The following is a 20,789-nucleotide window of genomic DNA, read 5'->3' as shown; positions in this document are numbered from 1 at the left end:
TCACCTCACCCCACATCCATTCATTTATTCTTATGCCATGCACTGTTCTTGAAATTGAAGGTACCCTATTGTATTTGCATAGGATAGACATGGGATCTGCTCTCTTGGGTCTTATGTTCCAGTGTGCAGGTAGGAACAAGAAAACAGTCCCATAAATAAGAGAGATTTAGAGAGTAATAGGTGTGAAGGAGAAAGTGTCAGAGAAAGAACCATCAAGTGGGATCAGAAACCCTCACCCTCTGCCACTCCTCTGCATTGTTCTTTGACTCTTCACCAACAGTCCTGCACACATTCACACACAGGTGCTGACACACTTGCCACAGCCCCCCACCCACACCCATTTACCCCCACAGACACATCTCACAGAGATTCTTCACCACCATGCTCCATCAGTACCCCCCACACACTATCCCTACCACGATCACTGGGCGCCATCACCCATCACACACTTACACATGGACACACACGTGTGATTCCCCAGTACCACCCTCCAACTCCATGAACACTCAACATGGTACCATCTGACCACACAGCTGTGCTGTATGCTGATAGCCAGGGAACAGGCAGAGCTTGTGTGTACAAAGACGTGCATTTCATTTCCACGTGCGCGTGCACATGCACACACACACACACACATCTCACAGTTAGTCTCATGTTGCCGGGCGAGGAGGGCCTCTGCTCTTGTTTAGCAACTTACTTTAAGAAACACTCCAACTTCTATTACTAGCTCGCTCGAGTTTCAAGGATCGTTTTGTCTGTCGTGCTTTTGAGAAAAGACAGCTTCCTCTGATCTCAGATCAGGTGATATCTCCAAACAGTGACAAAGAAAACAACTACGTTTTTTGGCCGAGACCCTGGCTGGGAACTTTCCTGCCATTTCACTTGAAGTCAGTGCCACAGGGAATTTGCTTCTCTCCCTCCCCGCCCTTCACATTTCAGCCTTTTTGCTCCTAACAGAGACCTACTAGAGCCACGGGGTGGGAATGTGACTAACTCCTGAGTGACATGCTGGGCAGCTCCTCTGCTGTCAAGCTGATGGGGGTGGATGTTCAAGGGGACATCCCAGAGGTCATCCCAGAGGGTGTGTTGTCCATTTTCTATGCTTAACAGTTTAGCACAACCTCCGTTCTCGCAGATCTGTGGTTGTGGTCCTGGTGTGGGTGACCCCGTTCTCGGCTTAGGATGGCAAAGGCTGAAATCAGTGAATCATTCCAGCTAGCTTCTCACGGGATGGTCTGAGGAGCAATCTCCTTCCAAGCTCATGGGCCACTAGGAATCTGACTCCCGGCAGCTATGAGGTCCCCAATTCCTGGTGGGCTGTCAGCCAAGGTCTGCTCTCAGCTTCTGGAAGCTTCCCACACTCCATCTGCCTCCCATCAACTCCCTCTCACATTTCTCTGACCTTGAGACCAAATTTAAAGGGCTCCTGTTGTTAGACCAGGACTGTCAAGAGAACCTGTATCTTAGGTGAACCGATTTAGGAACTTAATTCTATCTGAAAAATCTCTTCCCACTAGTATCTAAATTAGGGTTAGGACGGAACAAGTGGGAGACCTATGTGTACAGGGTGGACCAGGGATCTGGGGTCATTTTAGAATTCTACCTGCCACACCCTGGCCATGGGGGGTCTGGCCTGCCTGAGCAGCTCACTCCTCTGGAATTTCTCTTGGCCCTTATGTAGCCTAACAGTTCCATCTCCAGTTTGACTTTGATTCCTGGCTCAATTCCATTCTTAAATAACCACTGCGCTGAGGTCTGAGAGTCCGCCCTCCTTCGTGTCAAGCCTGCACACCTTTGGTGACAATGAACACATCCTCTCTGTCACCAGTCACCAGTCTCCTTCATCTCACAAAACCAGCAACCTTGATTTTAACTCCTGAGGGCTGACGATTTTTCTTCTCCCAATCCCGACCCACCTGCTCTAAGAACCATGGAATGTCAATGGCACTTATAACCCTCAAGTTCAAAGCTCTCACCCTGCTGTCAGGAAGCCCAGGTTCCCAAGGTCACCCAACAAAGGGGTCACATCCCTGGCTAGAGTTGTGATCCATACCTCCTAGCAGGAGGGGCACCAATCTTCTCACCAAACACAAGTGCAACCTTAGGCAGGAAGAGAGAGGAAACCAGTGTTTGCTGAGCCCACATCATGTGCCAGCCCTGGATTGGGGATTTACCACACTGTATCCTAGGTTCCCATAATAACCCTTGACTCAGAGGCTTTCAGTGGAGATTGCTGAGAGCCATAGCCGAGTCCGAATGATGCATGGCTTTTTTGCCAGAATGGAGTGGTTGAGAGGTGAGCCAGCAAGCCATTGAGATGATAATGGTTATGTTGAGCTGTGTATATTAGACCCCTGCTGTCCTCCGGCCTGCTACTTTGGAGTTCTAGATTCCCGGAGAGTTCCCATTGGTTGGGGAAGTGCCGGAGGAGGGATTTCCGGTTGGTGGTTCCTGGAGGAGCCCCGTGGTGTTAGGGAGAGTTCCCGGGGAGTGTGTGTGGAGTGTGCTGTTGGAGTTCAGAAATAAAGTTTGTTCCTGCTTCAGTGGCTCGTGATTTGTGCCCAGCCAGACTGCAGTAGGAGATAATTTCCCCAGGGGATCCTTTGGAAATATCTAGAGATATTTTGTTTATCACAACTTATGGGATAAACCTGACATCCAACGGGGAGAGGCCCATGCTGTTGTTGCTCAGCATCCTATAATGCAGAAGACAGTGACAGTAGCCACAACACAGAGTTATTGGCCCCAAATGCCACTAGTGCCAAGTGGCAAGACTTCACCCCTACATACGTGTTAGCTCAAACTGTTTCATCTGACTTTTCTGAAGTTCTCTTATTTCAATCTTTTCTCCCTGGGGAGACCTGGAATTTTTCATCAGCTCAGGGCCCACCCTACCTGTCTACTTCTGCCTGTCACTTCCCTGGCCTCCTGGTTGGGCAAGCCTATCAAGGTGCTCCCAAGCTTCCCTCTCAGCTCAGGGGCCCTTTCTCCTTTCCCACGGAACTATGGCCCATGATGCTGCAGAGATACCTCAGGAAAGGAGCCTCGTGTGACCACAGCATCAAGATTTCCCTGTGGAAAACCATCATGATACAAAAACAGGCTCAGTCTCTGCACTCTGAGCTCTTGTCTCCTTCTACCCCAGCACCTGCCGAGCCCTACTGTGCATTAGGATCACGTAGAGAGAGTAGGATCGCAGGCTCAGCAATGGGACCCAGGAATTGGCATTTTAAGTGATTTTTATTATCCAAGTTTGGGAACCACTGTTAGACCAATTAGGAATCCTGCCAAGACTTCCCAGACCCAAGAGGTACCTGACTTCATTTTTCATCCAAAGCTAACAAAGTTCGGTGCCACTGCCAAAGCCAACGTCTTGCTTTCTCCACGCATTCGCTGGCTCTCAGGCGACTGTTAAGGGCTATCCTGAGCCAGGTGCTGCTGTGAGGAAGCACAGGCCTTCAAGGGCCAATGTCCTTATTAAGAAGGCATCTGCAGGAGCTCTCCGGACCTGGCTTGCTCACTCGGGACAACCTGATCCTGGCTCTAAAACTCAGTGCAGGTTTATACACCCAGCTGTGGACCAGCGAGGCACCCAGAGGGTCTGGGTTTCAGAGGCTGTGTGTGCTGGGGATGTAGGCGCAAGCACACGTGTCGATGAAGCTCAGTGTTCCTGTGGAGACTGTGGATAGCTCCCCTGGTGTGAAAGTAAAGGACAGAGAACCACGTGTGGACCAATAATAGATAATGATTATGACTAATTTAGTTCTGGTCAACTCTGATCTATTAGCGAAAAACAACCCTGATTTTTCTAATAATCACAAAAGGTCTGTTGTGAATCATTGAACCCACATTCTAGAAAAAGAACTAAATGCAATTTGTTCTATCTCCTTGCATACTAGGTACCACAAAGGCTATGTGGTGATATTTCTAAAGTCATTCTCCCAGGGACTTCTAAATGTTATCAGTACCATGTGTTTGTAGTAGAAAATAAGTTAAACAGGCTTTCAAACAAATGCAATGCATAAAACAGAAAATGCAGAAGGTATAGAAAAGAACATTAAAATGACCTTTAATTCTGATATCAGCTATACCATTGTTAACATTTTGGTGTCTATATTTTCCTTTTTCTCTTTCTCTGTATGAATTTTATAGGTGGCATTTTGTTTTTTATTTAGCACTCTATCAGGAGTTTTTTATTTAGCACTCTATCAATTGCTTCCCAATTGATGATTTTTTTCAAATCATCTTCATTGGCCTCTATTTAAATTTGAGCTCAGGTTATACCCCTGGAACCAGTCCTGGCTCTGGGGATCCAAGAACCTAGCAGACTTGATTCCTATCCTCATGGAACTCAGCTTCTAGTGTGACTGGTTATCACGTGACCACAGGAATGAAGGTAAAGAGAGAACTTTCATGAGAGCTGTGGAAGCTAAAATCACAGATTCGTGAACACATATGGAGATGTGTACCACAGGGCAGATGTGGGTACTGGGGTCAGGGGGGACTTTGTGGGCAGTTAAGTGGATTGAGGTGAGTCTCTCAAAAGATGCATCGGAGTCTTAAGCCCTACGACTTATGAATGTAACCTTATTTAGAAATCAATCTTTACATGTAAAGTTAAGTTAAGGGCCTGAAGATGAGATCATCCTGGATTCAGACTGTGCCTCCCCCCCAATGACTGGTGACCTCCTAAGAGAAAAGAGGGAGAAATCTGAGCCCAACAGACACAGAGAATGAGGTCATGTAAGGCCCCAAGTCAGGGAACATCAAGGATCTTCAGTGAAAACCAGAGGGATGGGGTGCAGTCTCCTCCAGATCCTCCAGAGGGAGCCAAACTTCCTGCTGCCTTGATCTGGGGCTTCTGGTCTCCAGAACTGTGAGTGGAGAAATTACCATGGTGTTCCTCCGCCCAGGCGTGGTGGTTAGACACAGATGCCCTAAGAAATCAACACAGGGCTTTCCTAAGGGAATGGTCTGTCTGCAGGCCTCTGAGGAGTGGGGAGGAGTTATGAGGAGGAGGGAGCATCCGGCTCAGGGAATCTGTGGTGGGATGTAGGTGAGTGGTTTCGAGGAACTCGAAGCTGAGGAGTAGAGACAGGGACACACACATTCATCTTTGGGTCCCCAGGAGGCTGTGGGAAGCCACTGAGGCTCTTAACAGTGCTGAAGGTGGGGAGAGAAGCTGGCAGGGGCCAACCATGAGTGTGGCAGCCAGCCAGAAGGAAGGGCCCAGGAAAGCAAAGGTAGTGGACACTGACTGAGCCAGAGACTCTGCTCTGGACAGTTATGTGGATCATCTCACTCAACAGGATGACAACCTAAAGTAGCAGGTACCTTTATTACACCCATTGTGCATGTGAGAAAACTGAGACACGGAGAGAGCAACTAACTTCCACGTTCTTATCGCTAGGAAGTGGTAAAGTCCGTTCCCAGAGCTCACCTTCCAAAGAATTATGCAGGTGAGGTGACTGCTGCAGTGGAGAGGAGTGGCAGAATCCGGTCACATTGGGGGGGGGGGGCATTCCAGGAAGGAAATTAGTAAATGAAGACCTAGAGGCTTGGTGGGAGTCAGCTGGCTACGCAGAAGCTCTGGGTGCTTCTCACATCTCCAAAAGAAGGGAGTGTGTGTGTGTGTGTGTGTGTGTGTGTGTGTAAGAGACCTTCCCACCCTAACAAACTCTAAAGTGTGTGATATGGTGCTGTTGACTACAGGCACATGGCACACAGCAGATCTCTAGATGTCACCTCTCTGCATAACTGAAGCTCTATCCCCACTGCTATGCAACTCCCCACCCGCTTCCCAGTCCCAGAAACCACCGTTCCACTGTTCTGAGCTAGGCTCCTTTAGAGAGCTCATATAAGTAACATGTAGTATTGGTCCTCTGTGACAGGCTTTTGTCCTTTAGCATAAATAAATGGCTCATCTACTTATTATATACGTGAGAATTTCCCTCTTTTTAAAGGCTGAATAGTGTTCCACGTATTTATATAATACACTTTATTTATTGATAGACATTAGGCTGTTCCTATATCTTGACTATTGTAAATATGGCTATAATGAATGAGAGTGCAGATACCTCTTTGAGATCCTGATTTCAATTTTTTTTTTTGGATATATGCCCAGAGGCAGAATTGCTGAATCATAAGGTAGTTATATTTCTAAATTTTTTAGCATCATAAAGAATAAAATATTTATTTTTCTTCTCCTCTCGCCCTTATTTCTCCCCTTGCTCCCCTCCCTTTACTCTGCTAATTTTTCTGTAATTTATTCATAGTTTTTTTTTTTAAATTCCTGTCTCGTGGATACACTTGAGTTTGAGATTCACTGTATACATTCATGTATGTTCATACGGAAGTTTGATCAGACTCATTCTGCTGTTGCTCCCTTTGCCTGTCCCTCCTTCCCATTTCTAATTTTTTGAGGTGGAGGTCTTCTACACCACCTTCCCTACGGGGCTGCACCACCTGACATTCCCGCCAGCTCTGTGCGAGGGCTCCGATTCCTCCACACCCACCCCAACACTGACTGATTCTCTTTTATGACACTTGTTACTTTTAACATAAGGGCCTTCCTAATAGGCATGAGGTGACATCTCATTGTGGTGTTCATGTTTCCCTGATAGTTTACGATGTGGATTTCATGTACCTGTTGGCTATTTCTATGTCCTTTTTGGAGAAACATCTCTTAAAGTCCTTTGCCAATTTTTAATAGCATTATTTGGGTTTTCTTACTATTAATTTGTAGGGATTCCTTATATGTTTTGGATATTAACCCCATTTTTTGATCTATAGGTTCAGTACAATCCCTATCATAACCCCTATGACTTTTTTTTTTTACAGAAATAAAGAAAATCCTGAAATTCATATAGAAACACAAAAGACTCTGAATAGCTAAAGCAATCTTGAGGAAGAAGAACAAAGCTATAGCATTGAGTTTTATTATTTCAAAATGTATTACAAAGATACAGTAGCTAAACTAATGTGCTACTAGCAAAGAAACAAAATACAGACCAGAGGAACAGAATAGCTAGCCCAGAATAGACCCGCGTCTGCATGGCCAATTAGCTTTGATGAGGGTTCCAAGGAGACACACAGAGGAAGGACAGACTCTTCCACAAGTGGCCCTGGGAAGATGGACAACCACATTCAAATAATGCATTTGGACTCTTATCTTACACCAGACATAAACCATGACTCAAAATGGTTGAAATTTAAATGTGAGACTTTTGAACTGTAAAACTAGAAGAAAGTGCAGAGGGAACGCTTCCCGACATTGGTCTTGGTGATGATTTCTTAGCTGCGTTAGCAGAGGCAAAGCAAATATAGACCCTGGAGGCCACATCCAGCTGAAAAACCTCTGCCCAGCAAAGGAACAGTCCTCAGAGTGCAGAGCGACCTCCCCGCATTCCTGCTGTGGCCACTCCCAGGGAGTGTTCCAGGCCAACGCAGGGTGCTGAGAAAGGAGGATGAGAATGAGCCGAGGTCCCAGAGGGAAAGACAAGGCCACACATTACCTGCTCTGCTTCTCCACTAAAATCCTTTCCCCTCCTTCACTCCTCGCTTCCCCCTTTCTGTGTCATTTAAGAAAAGAGCCAGGAGATTTATGGAACTATAGAAGTGAAGTCAAGAAGCCAGGCAACAGCCCTCACACTCCAATAAATCACAAAGCCCAAGCCATTCAGGCTGCCGGAAAGCTTCTCCCCAGGTCTGCTACAGGATACGTCTGTGCTCACACATCAGCCACTTGCAAAATTTATTCACAGCCCTGTTCCCTTGAAAGTCTTTCTTTTGTAACCTGATCGGCAAATGCTGTGGGTAGGGAGGGAAACTGGGGAAATGGAATCAGGTCTTGTGACTGCACGTCTACCAAAGAGAGATTCTTGGAGTCAGTTTCTGAAATAGACCTCCAAGGTTATCTAATCCAAACCCCTCCATTTATAGCTGCGGAAGGTGAGCCAAGCAACAGGAGATCTTCTCGACCTATCAATATGTGGGGGGTGCTGTGCTCAAGGTCGGCCAGCAAGGCGGGTGAGGGCTGAGGGCAGCCTCCTCACATCCTGCCAGGAAGTATCCCCATGTGAAGCCGTGATACTATCTACAGGGCAGAAGGTAAATTCTAGCTAAATGTTTAGTTATGTAATTGTCTTCCTGTTAGGATAAGAGTTTCTGGAGGCCAGAGATCACCTTTATGTTTTCATATTCTAATGCTTGACATGTCATGGGAACTGAGTGGGCAATAAATGGATTGACAGGAGGATGGAAGGAAGGAAAGAAGGAAAGATGGGTTCTGAGAAGCCATCTGTGTCCTCTCCCTTTCTCAAAATACTCAGGCATTTTCACAGGTACTAAGCAGGGTCTAGGGTTGAATTAGAGAAAATTACCAAATGGATTGAATTTATGGAAGACACCTTGCTTTCTCCCTGGTCAGCAAGTCTCCCTTTCTCCTTGGCTTCTTTCCTCCATGGACACAGGGAAAGTCCCCTCGGGCCTCTCTCTGGGCCTGCACTCCAGCCCTGTTGTCCGGGTTCTTCGGGTCTCTGAGGAACACCTGGTTTTCACCTGTTTTCCTCTGCCCTGTCCCCGTTCTCTCCATTGATTCTGCTTCACAAAGGGGTCTTCGCTGGTTATCCTCCTTTCCAGTGTCAGATGGGCACTCTTAGGGTCACCTCTGACATCTGTCTTAAATGCAGCAGTCAGGTTGTCAGCAAATCCCCTGCTTCTCCCTCCACCGAGTCCTGCTTCCCGAACCCCTTCCTGCTGACCATGCCAGGCCCTGTTCCTTTTCCCCTTATTGTTCTGATGACAACGTAACTGGCGTTGTCCCTGGCCTCTCCTTCCCCTCCTTGGCTCGTTTAGCCCTATGGGATTCTCTCTTTGATCCTGTCACACACTCTCCCTCCCCACACTTGTACCCTCACGTGCCTGTTGCACACTCACACGCTTACTTACACTCATGTGCATTCATATACACCCACCTTTTCTTCTCCTAACTTTGGTTTCACCATTGGAAAGGTGAAGGATCTGTGCGAACTATTTCCCAGGGTTCTACAAAAAATATCCCGCACCATCATTCATGAGGTGCTCGGTAAGAGTGCGGCATGAGCTTGACGGTAACGCGCCATCTAGTTCTCACGATGGTCCCAGAAGACAGGTGTCTTTCGATCTTCATTTTGTCAGTGAAGACCTTGGGATATACAGTAGTGAAATCAGTTGCCCACGTTTTAAGAACTAGACTCTGAATTCAGACCCAGGCCGTCTCTCTTGAGGGCCACTGCACTCAACGACTAAAGAATTCCACTTCTGTTTTATACAAAGCACCTAGCAATCGTCTTGGCCACATTGGGTGCTCATGTGAGGTTCTCACCCACATCCTCCGCAGAAGGGACTGGAGGAGAAATCTATCTGCTGTTGAATTAGAGGCCATTAAAATCAGAACTCCCAACTTCACCCCAGTTGGAGGAGTTGTGTCCGATCAACCCTCTTGCCAAGAGCAACATAAAAGATAAATCAACAACAACAATAGCAAACACAGAAACAGCTGTTTGAGGCATTGGGGAGGGAGCGCCCAAGCCAGCCAGGACTTGGGGTGCCAAGGTCCTGCAGAGAGGGAAACGCACAGGAGGCCCCTGCTCTCTGGGCTGCTTCTCTCTCAAAGAACATGTAGATTTGTTTTGCCGCGGGAGGGGGTGGGTGGCAGCCTCGGCTTTTGGCAGTCTTAAGGGACTGGGGAGAGAACACTGATGCTCATAGCTACAAAGTCAGCCAGGACTGGAGGAGCCAAGATTCTCTCACTGATCTTGTCCAAGGATTTCATAGACCAAGGGCTTTGTTGAACTTGGACCTGGAGGCTGCTGCATTGTGCTTCCTGTTGAGGGGTGACTTGTCACGAATAGAAGAAATGTGGGGAAGAGATTTTCCTCCCCTCCTCCCCCACATTCCATCAATCTCCTGTTCCTGTAATACCCTCTAATCCTCCTTTCCCCTCCATCTCTGCAACCCCAGGTCGCTGATGTGAACAGCTCAGATCTTTCTTGCCTGCCTCCTCGATTACTAACCCATCTCCCTGGGTTACCGTAAGCTCCTGAGTCTGAAAATCACCTCTCTTCCTCCAGCACGTGTCTGCTGGACTGTTCTCATGATGGAAACCTCCCCACAACTCACCACCGCTCTCAGGAGAAACAAACAGCCCCATCTCGTTAGCATGACCCCAAAGTCCACCCCTACCCTGGCCCCTTGCAAGCCTTTCTAGCTCCTTCCTCTTCTCATCCTCCACCTTCTGAGTTTACCTCAAACTCCAGGCTGTTCTCTGAACTCTCCACACCCATTTCCACATAGCCGGGACCTTCAGGAGAGTGTCATCCTGGGCCTTCTGCCCCCCGTCTGGCCAGGTACCACTAGCTCCCTTGGCTGTCCTACTCAGCACATGAAATGACTCCGCCAGGGAGCCCTCCCCGTGCGCCCTGGGAGCCCATGACCTTGCCTGTGTTATCACAGCGTCTTGTCCCAGGGTTTACCAGGCCAGAGAGAACTAATGAGTAGCTCATCTCACCCCGTCTGAGCATGGATCTTCCCAAGGTGGAACCTGTGTGACTGGCCAGGTCTCACCAGCCACAGCCATCGTGTTTTAAATGGATGGAAAGAAAAGAGGCCTGGAAGGAAATGTTCAGCCAACTTCAGCTTCCTTCCCGTTAGGCTAGGCCAAGGCCAGAGGCAACTTGTAGGCAAGGTCTTTCTGCAGATATCAGGGCTTGGGGAAATAGTGTTTCATGGAACAAGATTGTCCTCAGAACTCTGGCGCAGGTCACACGGGCTCAACTCCAGCTAGCTGAGGCCCACAGAAGACAGCACTGGTTCAGCGAATGGCAAAGTCTGGTTGGTCGACGCTCGGCGGCAGTCACCTTCTCTCCCTGTCGCCAGGGTGGTTCTCTTAGGCCAGGTTCTCCATCTCTCAAGAAGTTGCACACTGACTTCTTTGCAGTCTCCTCTCCGGTTTGGAAAGAAGCTCTTCTTACACAGCTCTCGCTCTCCAGTTGGGAGGGACCAGGCAAGTCTCTGCCTGACCTGATTTGGTCCCCATTCCCTCCCCCAGTTGGAGAAATCATTGTTTGGGAGGAAAAATACTCTGATTTTGTCCAAATTGGGCCATATGCTCATCTCAGGCCGGGGGTGGACGTGGAGCTGATAGGAGGATGGCAGCTCTCCCCCTGGACTGTGGCTAGGGAAAGAGTACTAGGAGAGCAGTTCACCCTGGCTGTCACAGTCATGGTTACTGGGAGCATTGTTGGAGCTGGAGAGCCAAGCCAATTTGTGTCAATGACACGTGGCTCTAGAGGAGAATTTGGAAAAGTATGAAAAGGAAGCGACAGCAATTTAGCTTTTGCTGCATACGAAACAACATTCAAACTTAGTCGCTTAAGGTAATACCCTTTAGTTAGCTCACCATTCTGCAGGACCACAATTGGACTTGGCTCATCTGAATCATTTTTCTAGTCTTGGCTGGGCACGTTCTTAAATCTGTAGTCAACTGCCAATCAATTTGCAGCTCTGCTTTTGGGGGTGGCCTGTTTCCTCGGGGGTGCCAGGGATGGTGAAGGGCTATATATTCCTGAGCATCCAGTGGAGAGCCTGGGGAGTCAACACAGCTGACTGCAGGCTTCCAAGAGATCGGGCGGAAACATGCAAGGCCTCCTTAGGGCAGAGCTCAGAACTGGCACAAGGTCCTGCCAGGCCCTGTCTCAAGGAAAGTCATAGCACAGTCCAGACTCAAGGCCCAGCTTTCCATAAAGAAGACTGGAAAGTACAGGGAAGAGTGGGGAATTGTGGCCACTTTTGCCAACAGCACTCGAGGAGGTGGGGTGTGATCGTCCAGGTCATAAGACAATATGTCCATAAGATCATAAGAGGGAAGAGGAGGAAGTGTTAGCGGGGGGCTGGTGGCTGGGAAAGGAGAAACCCGAGGGACTAGATTCTTGGGCCATGTCCTGGGGTGACAGGGAAAGGTGGCCTGGTAGGATTTCAAAGCCAAAGTCAAATACAGGGGCCGTTCCTGCCGCTCATGATGATACAGGTTCCAGAGGACAACTGTGCCACGGTCTCGGCCTCATGCACCCAAGTTCCAGCTTTTCATCCTTGCGATTTCATCAAGTTATTATTTCAGTCGGCATCTCCTGTAAGACATCAAGCCTTTGCCCTAGTCAGGACTTGCTAACCACAGGGACAAGCCAGAGAGGACTGGGAGGCCCTTCCAAAGCACGTCCAAGTGTGGTTCTCTCCTTAAAAAAAAAAATGCATTTTGCTTTCTAAAAATTAAAAAGATAAAGGGAAGGCAGCCCCTGTGTTCCACTAAAACTGGCTGTTTGGGGCCTCCGGAGGCGAATCAGCTGCTGTGTGTTATGATGATGTTTCTAGTTAAGTGGGCAAAATGGTTCCTTTGACTCTGCCAGCGGGACTGGTGGGTGGGAGCCCTCGGGCACCTGATGGTTCCTAACAGTCAACTTAGAAGCTGCTGCAGAAGGAAGCTCCATACTCAGGAGTTTCTGCCTGAGGGGAACATACAGAATTACTGAAAGAAGTGGGTGGGTGGGTGGGAACGTGGAGAGGGGACTCTAGAAAGAGCTCCTGGCTTGGCAACAGAGAACCCGCGTTCGGAAGAAGCCCTTTCTGCACTTTCTCGTCAGGCAGCTTGGGCAAGACAACCTCTGAACCTCCAGTCCCCTCCTCCGCACAGGAAGGGGAATGATAATATGGATCCCACCTCGGTGGGAAGTGCTTGGTTTGGAGAGAGGAGAGGGTCGTAATGTGAAAAGTTTAAGCACAAAACGTGAACCGTTGCTGCTATTTTGGGGAAGTTGAGTTCCACAAGGCAGAGGCAAGATGGAGAATGAGGGATAAAACTTGTTCCTTGGGTTATTAAAAAGCCTCACTCCTAATCCAATTTCAAATAAATGGGACTTCTCTAATTGGAAGTTGAAAGGTGAAGAGAGAGATCACCTGGAACTGTTGCCCTGCATCAAAGGATCCAGCCACAACCATGATCATTATTATTATTATTATTACTGCCACATAAGCATTCAATATATGTGGATTGGGGTGGGCTGAACTGGGGCTGTTGGGCCCACTGGACCCCTCTGTCCAGGCTCCAGATCTTCAAAGCTCCCTACGCATCACTGAAACCTTGGGAAATTTGCCTCGGATGGGGGTACTGTACACAGGGATGAGCAGACTTATTTGCAATCAAACCAGTATGAGAAAAAGGGGAAACAAGCATCATCTACATTTTACAAGAAACATTACAACTTTTCAAAAGTGTAAAACTAAGGAGTACAACAAATACAGTCACACTGAAGAGTCATTTGCTATGTCCGTCAAAGCCGTCAGGGTATGTGTGTGTGTGTGTGTGTGTGTGTGTGTGTGCGTGTGTGTGTGTGTGTGACTACAAGTGTCATTGATTACACTGTTAGTGCACATTGCAGTATTTGACTGTAACACACATGCACCCTTGACCAAATTTTGTGTCATTTGCCATTTGTGCAAAGTTCCAAATGCTGCTTCCTATTAGTGTCGGGAGGCTGGGCCACAGCAGCAGCTTCTTCCCTGGGTTACTCAGATACCACCCAGAGATGGTCGGGCTGCTCAGCTCTGTGTGGCGCTCCGTGCAGAATTCCCTGAGTGAGTGAACAAGATTGTCAGACTTCAAGCTTCAAATGCTTACTTCCATTGTTGTTTGCTTCTGCACTTAAATGGGGATAGCTTATAAACAGTGGGAACCATGTCCATTCATCTATATGCTCCTACTATTTCTCAGGCTCTGTTCTAGGCTCTGGACCTAGAGGACAATGTGAAAAAGAAGGAGGAAGGGGAGGGAGGAACACACTGATGTGGAACATTTTAAAACCTAACAAACAAATAAATAAACTGTTACGTAGTGAGTGCTTTGGAGAAAAGTAAAGTCAGATGAACAAATGGTGGTAGGACAGGGAAGGCTCTTAATTAGAGCCTTCTATGGTCAATAAAAAGGGGGCTGCCCTGAGGGCAGAGCTTGGGGGACAGAGGAGAACACACCTGCCTAGGACTGAGCTACTCATGCAGGGTTCTTCCTTCCCAGCTCACCAAGGAGAAAACTCAGCTTCCACAGAGGCAAAGATGGAGGTGGGATGCCGGAAGTGCTACCCTTATTTATTTCCCTCCAGGTGGAAGGAAATGCAAGAGCAGGGAGGAGAGGTTCCATCCTCGTGAAGATTAAGGGGGGTGACCATCGTGAAACACCCAGCAGGAGCATTTGGCCCAAAGTGGGTACTCGATAATCATAGCGACGGCAAAATATCAGCAAGAACAAATCACCAGCATCACTGAGTAAGCATCTGTGCCTGGCAGGCAGCCAGGCACTTCCAGTGTATCTTCTCACTTTACCTTCCCAAAGGCCCTAGAAGGTATGAGTAATTACCAGGCTGAGCCACATGGAATTGCCAATATTTTTACTCCTCATTCTAATGTGATCCCTTATTGACAGAAGGGGAAATAATTTTGGTTATCAGTTTTGCTACTATTGCTGCTGTTAGTGTTCACTATCAATTTTTGACCTGAAGCCCCCCCCCCCAAACCAAAATGCAGTATAATTAAGATACCCTGTTTCTTCTCCCCTTGGTGGAGAGTTTTGCATCGGGTCATCTTGTCCATCCCATTGTGGTCCTCCTTGAGCCCTGGAGTACATTCCAGGATGCTGAGTGGCCTTGGTATTTTGCAGTGTGCTTATCCTGGGCCCTAACCTCATTATTATATATCCTCTACAACTTGGGTGAAGTTAGCACACTGAGCAAATGTGTAGGTGACATAGTGTTGGGAGAGCAGAAGGGCAAGCACCATGAAAAGAATCCAGCATAGAGGTTCCTTCAAAATGCTCAAACCCAATAAGTTCATGTGCAATGGGAATAAACTCATTCAGGTTGACATTCTTTTACTCAAAACTTAGTTACTGGATATCTACCACGCACCAGGCACTGTGCTAGGTGCTAGAGATTCAGAGATGAACGTGGTGGACAAGTTATCTCTTCTTGCTTTATTGAGCTCACAGTTTTCATTCAGAAGACTAACCATAAACTAGTACAGCCATCATACAATGGTGATCAGTGTTCTGAAATGAAAGGCAGAGCAGGAGGATAGGGATAAACTCTTTAGAGGTTTGGAGTTTGGGGTCTGGGAAGGACCTGCATTGTGAAAAGGCACAAGTGAGAAGTCGTGAAAGTCAGCGGTTCCCTGGCCAAGCAAATAGTTGGGGCCAAGCATCTGAGCTGGGAATGGCCATGGTGACTGCAGGAGTCACAGACCAGAGGGCCTAGCATGGATGACGTGAGAGGAGAGTGACAGGAGAAGAGAAATAAGCAGGGAACAGATTGCGTAGGACATTGGTGAAGAAAAGGAGCATTATTTCCTGTGACTAAAATAAGTACTAATATCCTTCACCATAAAACATCCCTGCACAAATATAGGACAAGGGAGAACTGGGAGAGACCATGGCGTCCTTAATGACAGAACTGTGCCATGAGTCAGCGTAGCAAATGTGTCTGTGGAGGCCTGGGGCAGACAGGCACTGAATTGATGAGGCTGCGCCATTCTTTATCCCGGAGGTGAATACTCTGGTCCCTCTGCAGTGCTCAGAGCACAGCGGAACCCAGTGGCCAGACCCAAGCAGGACACTTCCCCAATGGCATCAGTAAACTCAGGCCCATCTACGTGGAAGAAAGAATCCTGAAGCATTTGGCAATAAAATAACATGAACCGGTGAGGGAAGTACAGCTGCTTAGACTAGAGAAGGTCGGATTGGAGGGTTAGGATCATTGAAGCATTGTGATGCAGAGGGAAGCAAAATCAGTTAGGCTCTAAGATGACCCATGGAACCTGCGTGTCATCAAATCTGTCCATCAACTTGTGAGACATGGGACATTATCCCCAGTTTGAATTTTTCCCATGAAGAAAATGCAACTCAGAAAAGCAAAAACAAACAAACAAAAACCTTGCATCAGATTTCATTACTAGTTAATGAGAAGGTAGAAGGTAGGACAAAGCAGATATTTTTTCCCCTTTATGTTACTTGGCTCCGAGTGACACATTAGAAGCCCAAAAGATGAAGAGGTGGAAGTTACATAGAAACGAAAGTAGTCCTCAGGGAAGAAAGAACTTTCTAGGAACATGTGCTGTGGGGTTATGTAGCCTCACTCCAGGAGCTATCTGCTCCAGGGCCAGAGGGGCTTTGGTAAATACTATGTTTAGGAGCAGGGGAGATTTGATTGAGCTCCAAAGTCCCTTTCAGCATTATTAGGATTCTCCAGTTATGTGCTTGGAACAATTTCCATCTATGCAGAACTCAAAATGCTGTAGGATACATAGACCAGTGAGCTAGAATTGGGAGTCCAGAAACACACCTGTACCTCTACGGCTAATTGGTTTTGACAATGATGCAAAGGAAGAGAATATATAGTAGAGCTCGCCTGCCTTCTCCCAGCTTCAAGGGGTGAGACTCTGGTGCCTCCCTCCTATACTCCACCCAAGGTTATCTCATGCAAGTGGAAGAAGTCTGTGAGCTCTGATTTGACACCTGGCTCTACTTCTCTCTTGGCTAGAGTCTGGTCTCCAGATGATGGATTAGAGATTGCACAAATTCTTCTCCATACTATACTGGAATACACTGCACTGATCTGTCTAGCTCAAAACCAAGATAGGTCTCACTCTAAATTTGACAGGAAGAGAGAGGAAAAGAATGGAATTCTCCTCTCTTTTTGAAGACCCAATCACTTATATTTAGGAGGAAAATTTCTACATATAGATTGGCATAAGCATGACCATACCTCCTGTGTGTGCACCATGTCCCTTAGGCTCACAGTATATGTTAAAATAGCAAGTATGTATGTGCCATCCACAGTCCATATACACACAAAATCACAGTATGTGCCACACTAATTACACACACACACACACACACACACACACATCCATTCACATCTTTCTGTATACCTTAAAGCACCATCTCCTGGCACAACCACAAAGATTCGATGCACAAGCATTTTCAAATTCACACAAGTGCATGCACATACATGGTACAGACATCTTCTTAAGTATATACACACATATTATCCACTGACCATCACCATTAGGAAATTATCTCCTGGCTGCCTGAGTTTTCTCCTGATTCTGAGTTAGAAAGGGCCGCCATGCTCATGGGAACAGATGGGAAGATTGCCTGCACATGTGAGAAGACCCATGCACTCTGCCTTTGCACAACCTCATCTATAAATAAATGTAACATCACATTCCCTGGTCCCCCAGGGCTGGGGATTAGTTAGGAGCATGGGTTGGTAATCTCTAGATAAACAATTACTCACATCCCCCAAATTGGAAACCAGGTGATCTTGGCCAGCTGGAAGAATATGAAAAGCCTCCCCCCTTACCTTGAACAAAATGAACCCTCTCTCCAAATCCTCTTTAGCAAAAAATCAGGAGATAAGAAGCAAATGGAAGGTTACTAATCTCTCTTTTATTTTATAAGAATAAGGTCTTTTTTTTTCTTTTTCTATTTTTTTTTTCATTCCACAGAAAATGCCAGTGGAATTGTAAGCCAGCCCAAGAGCTCATGGAAGGGGAGAGAAAAAGAGAAGTAGCCACAGGGAGTCCAGTTTTCAGACATGGTTTGCCCCTTCCTCTCAATTTCAGCTTCACATCAATGCAGTGATTGGACTCAATGCTGAAAGTCTTGGCTTCTCTCCATGTCTAATGCCCCCTGCATGCCAGGTCCACGTCACAGTAAGTGTCAGGCTGATCTGGATTCAAATTCCAGCTATACTTCCCACAGGGCAACTTGAAGTGAAATAGTTCATTTTACTAAGGTTTAGACTTCTGTAAAATGGGGACTAACAGCCTTATGGGAAGATGAATGGAGAAGTCAATGAAATAACACAACTGAATGGACCCGAGAGCATCATTAGTTGTTGGTAACTTGGAAAAGTATCCCAGGGGCTGATTTCTCCCATTCTTAAAAGTAGGAAATTGTGGAGAATGAGCATGTGTATAGAGCTGTGTGTGACACGGGAAAGAAAGAATGTTCTGTTCACTTCTTCCTTCCCTTCAAATGCAGCAAGATGAGGGCCCAGTGTCACACAAAGGATGCTTATGACTGATTTTTTTCATGTCCTGCCCCACATTGTCATGTGTCATAAACTCTGAGTGCACCAGGCAGCACATTCTATGCTTGTTGGCATCTACATGCTGAGTAACTTGAGGGAATCATCACTAGAATCTCAGGTCCCTGTCTTTATCATTTGTATAATGAAGGAGCTATTATCCTATCAATGGTCACCTCCTAGGGATACTATAAGGATCCGATGGCATCCTCAATGTGAGAGCATTGATTCAGGTTCTTGTCTGGACCAGAAGGTATTACCAAAGTTGGTGCTTGGCTACAGTGCTTAGCTAAGTGCTTAGTCACAGTGCTAAGCTAGGTGCTTGAAAGCTCTCAACCATGTCCTCTTGGCCAATGGATAGTCTAGACCCAGGGTTGGCAAGCTTTTCCCATAAAGGCCAGACAATAAGTGTTTTATGACTTACCTGAGAAGCCACAGTGACAAAGGGGAAGAGGATCTCTGTCATGACTACTCCTCTCTGCTGATGTAACACAAAAGAAGCCACAGAAAACATACATGACCAATAGGAATGGATGGGTTCCCAGGGAATATTATTTACAAAAACAAGAGGTGGAAGTCCTGGTCCAGATGACGCAGTCTGTTTTTCCTACTCTTCTTCACAAAGTACAACTACAAATTCCAAAATTGCCCAAGGGAGGTGGAATCAAAGGTGAACCCTGACAGGTAAGGAGAAGGAGGAAAGTGGGTGTGAGAGCCCAGAACTGGAGGACAGCACAGAGGTTGGACATCCTCTACCTGCTATCCAACAAAAGAAGCCTACTCAGACCTAACGTCTTTTTTTTTTCTTTTTTTTTTATTGGTTGTTCACGTGTTTTTTTTTTTTTTTTTACTGTATATAACCTTTTTTTTAGGCTCAAATTTATTTATTTTTTCTTTTTTTTATTGGTTGTTCACAACATTACAAAGCTCTTGACATATCATATTTCATACATTAGAATCAAGTGGGTTATGAACTCCCATTTTTACCCCAAATACAGATTGCAGAATCACATCGGTTACACATCACATTTTTAAAAAAGGGAAATCACGTCTTTTGTTTTTGGTACCAGGGATTAAATCAAGGGGTGCTTGACCACTGAGCCACATCCCCAGCTCTCTTTGCTTTTTTATTTTGAGGCAGGGTCTCGCTAAGTTGCCTAGGGCCTCACTAAGTTGCTGAAGCTGACTTTGAACTTGCGATCCTCCTGCCTCAGCTTCCAGAGCCACTGGAATTGCAGGTATGCACCATGGCACCCAGCGGCACCTGACGTTTGTGACCTATGACTTAGCAATATCCCATGTAGATTCCTACCTTCAATAGATCAAACCACACCCCCCTGACAGCACTGCTACAAGTGAAATGACCTCTTTTCTCAGTGGCAAGCACTCCCCTTTCCTTCTGAGCAATAACCAGGCCAGCAGGCAGAACAGGCCCTGGGCCTCTGGGCACTTGGACTTGAGGTTCCACTCTCCTCTAATAGGGAGCAGATAGCTGTGAGCAGTGGAAATGATGAGGAGGGGGAGAAGGTTCTGTAAATTGCACCCACTGAGCTGACACCCACACCCTTTCTTTTCTAAATGAATGATTTCCCTGCAGCCCTGACTGGTTTAAGTCAGCAGGATAGGTTACATTCCTCAGCAAACTACTTGTTATCTGCAGGGGAAATGCAGGCCTGAGTGCCAATAAGAACCCGAGTTACTCTGAAGGAGATTTTTGTGAACTTTGCACAGACCAGATCCCAGAACTTGGAGAGATAAAGATAATTTCCCCCAACCAGAAAATCTGTTAAAAACAGGTCCTAATTAGAACCAGTCAGTGTGGGCCAAAGTGGCCTAGAGTCGTCGTGGTGCACAATGCAGACTTGAAAGTTTGGTATCGTCCTGCTGTCAGTCTAAAGTCAAGAGGAGGGTTGGGGCAGGACTCTCTAGAAACGTCCCTAAAACCCCAATAAAAATGAAGGGCTGAAGAGGCATGCCATTCCTCTCTGAGAGGACCCTCTCTCTCTCTTGAGAGTGTCCTCTTTTTCCGTTTCCTTTCTCTTATAATAAACTCATACCTGTTACTCTGAGTGACATATCTGAAATCTTTCCAGCATGATTGTAAGAATCAGGGTGGAAAGCAGATCTAAGCATTGCAGGAGGCCCCTGCCCTGCCACAGACACCCAGGGCAGTTAGGGATCAGGAGCAGGAGAAAACCGAGAAACCTCCCCCACTTAAGGAAATTCTCTCCTTCTCACAGGTAGCACCTGCAAGAAGTGGGGACCCAGGAGCACCAAATAAACAATGACATCGCAAAGACTCGGAAAGTTGACCTTCATTTGGCACCGTCATCCAAAAAAAAAAAAAATCACATTAATATATCAATCCAAAGTAAAGTTTTTCCCTGATAAAAGATGGTAGTAGAACCCTGAGTTTTCCAATATAATAGACAAGAGATAATGGGTACAACAACAAACAGCCCTGGTAGACCAAGAAAAATATAACTTGAATAGAAAAGACTGTTAACTGATGCCAAAACTGATATGAATTGGATAATGGCCTGTTCTGACAAGGACTTTAAAGCAGCTGTTACAAAAATACTTAAATATTAAGTTGATCCGAAACAAATGTTCAAAATA

This window comes from Spermophilus citellus (genome assembly GCF_964194105.1).
Source record: "Spermophilus citellus genome assembly, chromosome: 10".
Taxonomy (NCBI): Eukaryota; Metazoa; Chordata; class Mammalia; order Rodentia; family Sciuridae; genus Spermophilus; species Spermophilus citellus.
Note: the sequence above shows the minus strand (reverse complement) of the source record.